Genomic DNA, 9,502 nt, shown 5'->3' with positions numbered 1-9,502 from the left:
CTCCATCATGTCTTCTAGTTCTATCCATTTTTGTTTTTTTTTTAAGATTTTATTTATTTGTTCATGAGAGACACAGAGAAAGAGAGGCAGAGACACAGGCAGAGGGAAAAACAAGCACCTGCGGGGAACCTGATGTGGGACTCGATCCCAGGACCCTGGGATCATGATCTGAGCTGAAGGCAGATGTTCAACCACTGAGCCACTCAGGTGCCTCTCTATCCATTTATCTATCCACTCATCCAGGAAACATTCTCTGGTAGGCATTCCTTTGCCACCCCACCCTCACCCCTCCCCATCACCACTGACCTCTTGCCCAGGGGCTCCCCCGCCCACAGGCTGTGGCTATTATTTCCTGGCCCCGTGTCTGACCTTTCACATCTGCTCCTGGCCAAAGTAACCCCCGGCAGGATAACTGATTTCCTGCTTTGTAGATGGTCACGATAGGTGCTGGTTCTCAAAACCCTTACCCCCGCCAGCCCATAACACTGGCAGGAACCTCACCCTTACAAAGAATTGGCAGTCCTCACATTCTACACTTGCAACACACTAAAGCTTTATTTGATTATAAACTTGAAGGAAGAAAGGGAACCAGTCCGCAATGAGTGCATACCCCGGGTCAGGCATTTTCCATAATAGCTCACAACCATCTGAATCTGGTAAAATCTTAACAGCAAAAGTAGCTAATAGTTATTATTAACTACTGCTGTGTTCTAGGTTTTATGCTAAGTGATGAAGACACAGTCTCAGAAGGGATAAGTGCTTCCTAACTCTCCCAGTGTCACATAATCAGAGTGTGGCAGTGTGGACGTTCAAACCGGCTCAGCTGACCCTCGTCACCTTCCACTTCGACCTCCCAAAACAGACATTGGTCATGAGCTTTGGGGACCCAGTGGAGGGAAGAAAATGATTGCTCTCAAGGAAATTCTAAGGGTAGGGCCCTCTTCGGGGGAGCCTACCTGTACCCTGCCATTGACCTCTGCTCTCATAAACTCTGGGCTCCTCCTGAACCAAATGCTATAAGGTTTTTTCCTTCTAGGCTTTCACTTATGTCAGGCACATTCTTCTGTAAGTGCCCCCAAGAGCAGCAGGGATTTATGGGTCTTTTTTGTCTCTGCCTCCCTCCCTAGCTCTTCCTGGCACTTGACCTGAACAAGATTAAAGGTGTTTCATAAATTCTTACAGTTTCATTAGCACCCGCTTGGGTCCCCACCAAAAAAACCTTACCACTTTGTGGGATTGAGTACCCTATAGCTATTCTGTTTTACAGATGAGCATTTTGAAGTCCAGAAAAACAGAATGGCTAGAGAGAGAAGAAGTGATAGATGTCCCGAGGGTTCACTCGTGCGTATGCACGTGCTCACAGTACAGGCTGGCCTGGCACTTGCAGAGAGGACAGGGGGCTGTGGCGACAGCGGCTGCAGTTGTCCTGGGCAGGGGGGGCTGGTTCCCAGGAGGGAAGGTGGAGCCCCTCAGTAGTAGGCTCCGGCCAGATCAGCTTCCAGGGCCGGTGAAGGCCAGAGCAGCTTCCTGAAGGACTCATGAGTGACGAGTGACATGCGGGGAGCCCCGGGAAGTAGAGAGGGATGGAGGGAGAGAAAAAGGGAAAGGAACCTATTTTGTTTCTCTAAAGCCCTGTCACTCCTGAGAGGACCATCGTGTTTCCTGTTTGGCTCTCCTTACTGCGTTCTTGTGAGGACCGTGATGGAGGTAGCTGGGTGGCTGCTCTGGGTCACCTGCTCTCCTCTCCACGGGCCTAGGAGTGTGGGAGGGACTGCAGGTTGGTTCCCTTCCCACCCCATACTCCTTCCCGAGGTGTCTCATCCATGCCTGTGGTTTCAGTTATGGCCACGCCTGTGCTTCCTCCACCGCACCCTGCGCCGTGAGGACCACCGTGAGGGAGCTTTTAGCAAATGCTGCTTGCCCGCCCTGTCCCAGACCGACTAAGTCAGAATCTCAGAGATGGGCCTGGCTATCAGAATTTGTCACCCACTCTTGTGCAGTCAGGGTTGGGAACTGCCGAGTCCTCCTCTGGTTTCCCTTTCTTCCAGCTGCCACCTGCCTTTGAAGCTTCCTACCTATCCCCTTTGCACCTCTTCTTGTCTCCTCTTAGGATGCCTCCAGCTCAGTTTGCCTGAGTCAGGTTCATCATCTGTACACCCCATCTCACTCCGCAGTGAAGCCTGTTTCTCCCTCGGGGCTCCACCCAGCAGTGCAAGCCGGAAACCTGAGGGCGGACCTGCCTCCTTTGTCCATTTGCTTAGTGTCTATTTGCCGCTCCATGGAGATCTGATTCAGCACCTCGGACAGAGAGACATAAATTAGTGGTGCCCCAGCGTCCAGAGAGCATAGAAGTTTCTCTAGTTTCCCTCTTTCTCTCATAAGAATTTGGATGGACCATTCAGGATGGTGTGGCAGCTCCATAACCAGCGGGGTCCCAGGGTTCCTCCTCAATCGGGTGCATTTGCTCTCCTTCGTAAGCAGCCTTCTTCTCCTTGTCCAACATGGTGTTCTCATCCTGACCATCATGTCCCCGTTGCAGCCAGTGGGAAAGGGCAAAGGGGAAGAGGAGGTCATGCCTCTCCCTTTGGGGGTACAAACTGAATGTTGTTCACATCACTTCTGCACATGTCCCATCGGGCAGGATGTAGTCACAGGCTCATACTCAGCCATAAGAGAATCAGGGAAACACAATCCTACTGACTTCATCTCCTCAAATGGTGTCCAGTCCCCCCACTTCTTTCTACCTCTCCCACCATCCCCTTAGTACAAACCATAATCTCCTTCCACATCTCCTGCCACAGCCTCCTCATCTCCTCACCTCCTCCAGCCTGGTTTGTCCTTTGCATCCTGGTGTGATATCATTTCAATGCAAAGGAGACCTGATCATCTGTTTAGCAGCTTCTTACTGCTCTTAGGATAAAGCCCCAGGGTCTTTCTTGACCCTTCATCAGCCCCAAGACTCTCATGATCTGATCTGCCCTCTGGCCTCAAATCAAAGCCTCCCTCCCTTGCCGTCCATCCTCCAGCCACACTGGTCCAAGTCCCGGGGGTTGAGCACAGACAGCTTCATCTCTACTCATGGCCTTTGCTACTTTCACTGCTGCAGCATTCTCCCCTTCCCATCACCTCCTACCTTCTCCTGTTTCCCTGTATTTGTCCCGCAGATGGAAGAAAAACTGACAGTTGCCCTGAAAAACTCCCCTGACCCCTTGAATGAGATCAGATCACCCAGTCCCTAGGCTTAGGGCACCCTATTCTTTTATTTTGGCATTGCAGGTTGTATTATATTGTTAGTGTGATCATTGCTTAGGTTGTGTGTACCCAGCTGACTGTAGGCTCCAAGAAGGTAGGACCATTGCACTGCCTGTACGGTGCCTGGCATGGTGCCTAGCCCACAGGATATCTTTCCTAAATGGTGGTTGCTCTGGTGAACATTGAGGATTGTAGAAGTATGAAGAGTGATTCCCAGGTTTTTGGCTTATCAAGGAGATGAATGTGGCACCATCTGTGGAGATAGGGCACCAGGAAGGGGTGAAGACTGGGTCAGTATCTTGCATTTAGTGTTGGAAATGCTGGGCTGAGATGTCAAGTAGGCTATTGGACATATGGATATGGACTCTGGGGAGATGTCCCACTTGAGTCAATTGACATGAGGGGGGATTCTCCACCTGACCCAAGGTTATCATAAGTCAAGCCCACCAGAAAGGCAGCCATTTAGGGCAAGGGGTGTGTGGGGGGGAATCCTGGCAACATGTTCAACTTTAAGTGGGGCAAAATGGGAAGGAAGTACCAGAATAACTCCCCACTCTAGTTCTCCCTACCAGATATTCTCAGAAGGGCTTGCTTAGAGGCCCCTTAGCCTGTCCAGGAGACTGAGGTTCTGAGTAGCATGTATGGTGAGCATGGGAAAGCTGGAGCCTGTGCCCGCCCACCTGGTGATGGTGTATACCTCTCGCTCCGCTCCACACCCACAAGCAGTCTAGCTCAGCAAACACAGATGGAGTATCTACGGAATGCCAGGCCCCATGGGGATCAGTAATGACAGTGCTGGGGAGGGGCAGGGAAGTAGAAGTAGTACTAGCTAGTGCTTGCAGAGGACTCACTCACACCAGACACCATCCTGGACACCAACTATTTAAACACATTTGATACTTGGGACAACCTTATGGCATAATAATATGCTATTCTTCACATTTTACATCTAGGAAAACTGTGGCAACCAAAAATTAGAAATAAGACCACAGCGACTGAGTGGCAAAAAGAAGACTTCTTTGCTTAAGCAAGCTTAGAGGTGTGGGACTATCTCCTTGTAATAGTGGCGATAGCTATTGTCACTACTATTGGATGGGTAGGCCCACAAAGGGGTTTCTGGTGAACATAATGCTTCTTACCAGCACTCAGTCACCCCCCACGTATATCCTCAGTAGTTTTCATTGAAACTTCTTGCCTTCTCTCAGAAAGCCTGGAGGTGGGTGGTGGGCTAATGTTGGCAAAACAGTTTTGAGGCCATTCCCCTTGCAAACCCTGCATAGACAATTTCCCAAAATGATTCTCAAGGGGGTAGAGAGTGGGCAGTGCTGGAAATGGATAGGAATTTTATATAAAGATTTTATTTGAGAGAGAGAGAGAGAGAGAGAGAGAGAGAGAGAGAGAACATGAGCAGGAAGGAAGGGCAGCAAGAGAGGGAGAGGCAGGTTCCCAGGACCCTGGGATCATGACCTGAGCTGAAGGCAGACTCTTAACCGACTGAGCCACCCAGGCACCCTACATAGGAATGTTTTTAACGTCACAATGACTGTGCAGTGCCCTTAGCATTTAGAACTGGCCTCAAGACGCCAAATGATTTGCATTGCAAAAAACAGCCTGGCAATATCCTAACCAAAAAGCCCCGGTATTGTCCTCCTTGAGAAATGAATGTGGGGTTATGTGACTGAAGCGTCAGTTAGAAGCAGTGCTGTGACCCAGATTAGCAGGCAGGCCTCTTCCCATCAGTCAAGAGTGCTCTGCAGGGCATATTCCCACCTGTCACTGAAAGAGAATGAGTCCCAGTGGGGGAGATTTGGATGAAGCACTGGACAAGGAAAGTTGTGGAGGGGGTAGAGCATCTTTCCCTGCCATCCTGGCTCCACTGGCCCTGTGAGGTGTAGCTGGCACAGCACCCCCACTGTGGCCTACAGTCTCTCCCTCCTCTGTTCAGATGATTGCAGTTGAGAGGTCTGTGGGTCCATCCATTTCTTCCAGGCAGGACTCCCTTGACCTTCCTGGGACTGAGCGGGGTGTGTGTGTGTGTGTGTGTGTGTGTGTGTGTGTGTGTGTGTCTATGTGAGAGAGAGAGAGAGAGAGACGAGTTACATGCCTAAGGGGGAAGGCTCTTTCTAGAAGAAGACTGTTGTTTCTCCACCTTGGAGATGCTGAAAGAAGTGCAGGGAATAAACAAAGACTCAAATTTATTTGTTACTTGAGCTGGTATAGAGTTCCTCCTTGAAAAGTGCCAGGCTCTCTAAGGAAAAACAATGACCTCTTGCAAGACGCTAAAACCAGCCATGCTGAAGACAAGACAGGGGGTGACAGAGAAGAGGAAAGAGTGCAGTTGAGGAAGGGAAGTTGGGAGACCCGTTTGTGTAGGTGGCCACTGCCAGGCTTACAGACATTCACCGATATTGGCCATCATCAAGGTCAGCATCCCTATGGCCACTCTACCTCCACCACCACCAGGACCAGCTCCTCCATCACTCCACCCAACTCTCTTGCCACAGTCAGTGTCTCCATCTTCACTGTCTGGGTCAGGTTAAACCCTGGTCCATCGGCCTCCTTCCACATTCTCTTTCTCATACTGGAAAGAGCCTAGGGTGGAGCAGAGCTACCTCTGGACAGAAGACCCTTCCGAGAGTCTGGACTTTGAGCGGGAGTTCAGCTCAGGCCTTCATAATTGTGAGTTTCCAAAAGCCAATGTGTCTCAGGGGGCTCTATCTTCCCATTTTAAAGAATCCTACTAGTCATTTGGGTTCTTTGAGGTAAAGCCTATTTTCAGAGATCTGTGTGCTCATTAAGGAGGAATCCACAGGGGGGATCAGGGATTGGTCTTGGATTAGGGCAAGGGGTTACAAGTCAGTCTGTGGTCAGGGCAGAGGTTTCCTCTGAGACTGGGATTAGAGACTAATTTGAGACACGGTCAAGGGTCAGTGTCCAGATGGGTCAAAGTGCTGACTGGGACTGAGCCAGTTCTCAGGGTAGAAGATCATCAGGTGTCCATTAATTGAACCTCTTATATGCAAAATTTCTTACAAAGTGCCACCATTATTCGGGGTCAATCCATTTCCTTGAGGGATTCCTGCACCCTCCAGTCCCCTTGCCACCATTGCCCTTTCAGCTCTTAGTCCTCTGGGGCTCAAAATGCAGCCATACTCCTGCGCTGGGGGATAGACTGCAGAAAAAGATGGAGAACATTCTGAATTCAAAGCCCTCCGCAGCCTGAGCCTGCAATTGGAGGAGAGGGCACAGCCGGGCCTGGTGCCTAGCCAGCCCTGGCAGCTGGATGGCCAGTTGTAATGGGATTAGGGCTGGCCATGCCCGCCCTCCCCCATACTCCGCCCCAAACCTCTCCCTCCCGTTCTCCCCCCTGCATCCTGATTAGGATGCAGCCCTCGGCTCTACCTACCCCGCCAGCCTCATTGTCTCAAGCAGAGCCAGTGCCTAGCAACCCTCACAGGGGAGCCCTTTCCCACCACCGCCCTGGCCCCTGGCCCTGCCCCTCCTCTTCTGAGCACCGGCACCACTTGTGTTTTCGTGGCTGCAAAGGAGCCAGGGAAGCAAAGCCAGCTGGGCTCACCACGTTCTCCCAATGACCCGATTCCAAGAGTCTCTTCTGAAATTCTGGCCCTCCTTTCCAAGATTCCTAGGTCCTATCAGCCATTCTCAGATGACATTCTGAGATTCCAGAGCTCCGTTCTGGAATTCTCCAAATCCTAGAGTCCATTCTAGGAATCTATGAATTCTAGAATTGCAAAATTTTATGACACGGTCTCAGACCACTGAATTGTATTCTAGGATTTGGCTTTGGTGTTACAGAGGGCTCTGTGGTGCCAGAGTGGGATCATGAGCCAGGGTGACAGAGGTTAGAAGATGATGAGGGCCTGGGAGCTGCATTTTATTCTCCAAGAGCATGGAGATCAATGAAACTGCCGCCTGGGAAGAAGGAAGGTGGGACTCCCTCCTGGATTCCACAAACAACTCTTCAAGCCCTCTAGGTGCTGAAACAGAGTAACGAGCAAAGGAGGAGCCTGCCCTTGAGCAGCTCCCACTCTCTTGGGGGAGACAAATATTGAACAAATAGACAAATAATACCACGTTGTACAAAGTGCTATAAAGAAAGAAAGCAAAAAAAAAAAAAAAAAAAAAAAAAGAAAGCAAACAAAGAATTAATACTTTATTGTACTTACCCTGTGCTAGACGCTGTCCTAATGCTTGACATATCTTATTTAGATTTTATAACACTGTGAAAAAGTAGGTGCTATTCTTTAGTCCCACTTTAGAGATGAGAGAATTGAGGCACAGAAGGTTGCATAATTTGTCCAAGTGGCAGAGCTGGGACTTGAACCCAGCAGTTTGCCTCCAAAAATCTATGCTTATCCACTGTGTTGTAATGCAGGGTAAGAGGGTAGAGAGTGATGGAACGAGAGTGCTGTCACACTGAGGGGGAGCGGGGGGTGGGCAGGGACATTTGACCAGAAACTTATCGGAAGGCGAGGGGGTGATGCATGTGTCTGTCTGGGGAGTAAGCCAGGTCTCTTCTTGCAATGTGGAGGACCCATGTTCTCTATGTTCCAAGGCTGGAAAAAGGCTTCTCATGGGGGACCTGGTGGGAGGGGGTAGGCTCATGGAGGTGCTTGTCTCTACGGCCATAAAAGTCCCCTTTGCTCACCCTGGCCAGATTCCCTTGTGTCCTCTCCTCCTTGGTCATGCAGATGAGTCCCTTCCTTTCCAGAGAAGTGTCCTCTGAACACAAAGGAAAGAACTAAAAGAGACAATCCTCTCATGACAGGACCAATCATCATGGCTAATTCTGAGTAATTAGCAACCCTCCCTACCACCTTGTCAGGCTGTGGGTGGCCCAGAGTGAAAGTGAGTGACACTGTGAGGACTAAATCCCTCTGAGAAGGAAGGGGGAGTGGTGAGGAGTGGTCAGTGGGGGGAGGTGGCCAAGCATCCTTGACCATCCACGCACACCTGGCCTCCTGATGGTGTTCTCAGTCTGTCCTGCCTATAGACACAGGCTAGGGAGTGTAGACAGGGGTACATCAGGGACAGTGGGATCAAGACAAGTGAGCATGAGTTCTGGCTTTATGATTATGCTATTAGCGTCTTTGAGCAAGTTACTTCGCCTCCCTGAGGCTTGTTGTCTTCATCTATAATCCTGGGGTAATCCTAATCCCTAATCCTTCAGCTTTATGATGACTCAAAGAGCTAATGAAATAAGTGAACAGGGTGCCTGGCATATAGTAAATGCTCAACAAGTAGAAGTGCTCATCAGTGGTTCACCTTCGTCCTCTGTTGCCTTGGATGACTTGGAACAGTCCTTTGTTCTCTCTGGGCCCTGGTTTCCACACCTGTACAACAGAGTTAGGAGTTGGTGACTTGCTTGTCCAACCAAAAAAAAAAAAAAAAAAAAAAAAAATTCCTGAGTACTGATTTCATGCCAAGCACCAGAGATGGAACAGGACCGACACAGGCTCTGAGCTCAAGGAGCTTTGGTCAAGGGCTGTTCTGACCCCATTCCTCACGTTCCGGCTCTAAGTCATGGGGACTATGGTAGACAGACTTGTAAGGTCCCTGAGATTTCTGCTTCCTGTGTACATGCCCATACAAACCCCTCCTCTTGAATGTGAGCCGGACCTATAAATATAATGGAATTTTTATTTTTCTGGTTAGGCTACTTATGTGGCAAAGGGGAAGGGATTTTGCTGAGGTTGTTAAAGTCCCCTAATAAGTTGAATTTAAATTTGCCAAAAGGGATATTAGCCTGGGAGGGCCTGAGCTAATCATGTGAGCCCATTATAAGAGGGTCTAGAAGTCAAAGACCGAGGCAGAGTCTCTCTCCTGTTGGCCGGAAGAAGCAACCTGCCATGTTGTAGAGAGGGCTACACGGCAGGGATGGTGGGAGCCTTCTAGAAGCTGAGGGCCCTCGCCCCACAGCCATGATGAACAGACTGCCTATAACCTTGGGAGAAGACGCTGAGCCTCAGACCAGACCCCAGGCCTGGCTGACACTTTGACTGTAATCTTGTGGTATCTTAAGCAGAGGATCCTGCCTATGTTCCTGCCCCAAGAAAACTGAGATAACCACTGTGATTTGTTTGAAGCCCTTGTGGTAACTTGTTACATGACAATAGAAGCCTGATAGACAGACCCTACCCTTGAATGTAGGCGAAGCCTTGGGTCAACCCCATCCTGCCACCTGCAGCCAGCTTCCCTGTCCCTGCTCAGGGCCTAGAGCCCCCAAGGC

The 9,502-nt window shown here is 50.0% G+C and overlaps 1 long non-coding RNA gene across 2 annotated transcripts; it reads right to left on the bottom strand.

The window, feature by feature from the left end:
* Positions 1-536: 536 nt before the first annotated feature.
* LOC144288634 (uncharacterized) lies at positions 537-6,960 on the bottom strand. Of its 2 annotated transcripts, XR_013356593.1 has the most exons (3): positions 6,830-6,939; positions 6,286-6,424; positions 537-3,505 (listed from the first exon to the last, which is right to left on the bottom strand). It is a non-coding gene; the product is annotated as an uncharacterized LOC144288634 (long non-coding RNA). The 2 variants fall into 2 exon arrangements; XR_013356592.1 differs by lacking the exon at positions 6,286-6,424 and having other exon boundaries at positions 3,242-3,505; positions 6,830-6,960.
* Positions 6,961-9,502: the final 2,542 nt, after the last annotated feature.

This window comes from Canis aureus, chromosome 18, assembly GCF_053574225.1.
Source record: "Canis aureus isolate CA01 chromosome 18, VMU_Caureus_v.1.0, whole genome shotgun sequence".
NCBI lineage: Eukaryota > Metazoa > Chordata > Mammalia > Carnivora > Canidae > Canis > Canis aureus.
Note: the sequence above shows the minus strand (reverse complement) of the source record. Positions and strands in the feature narration are given on the sequence as shown.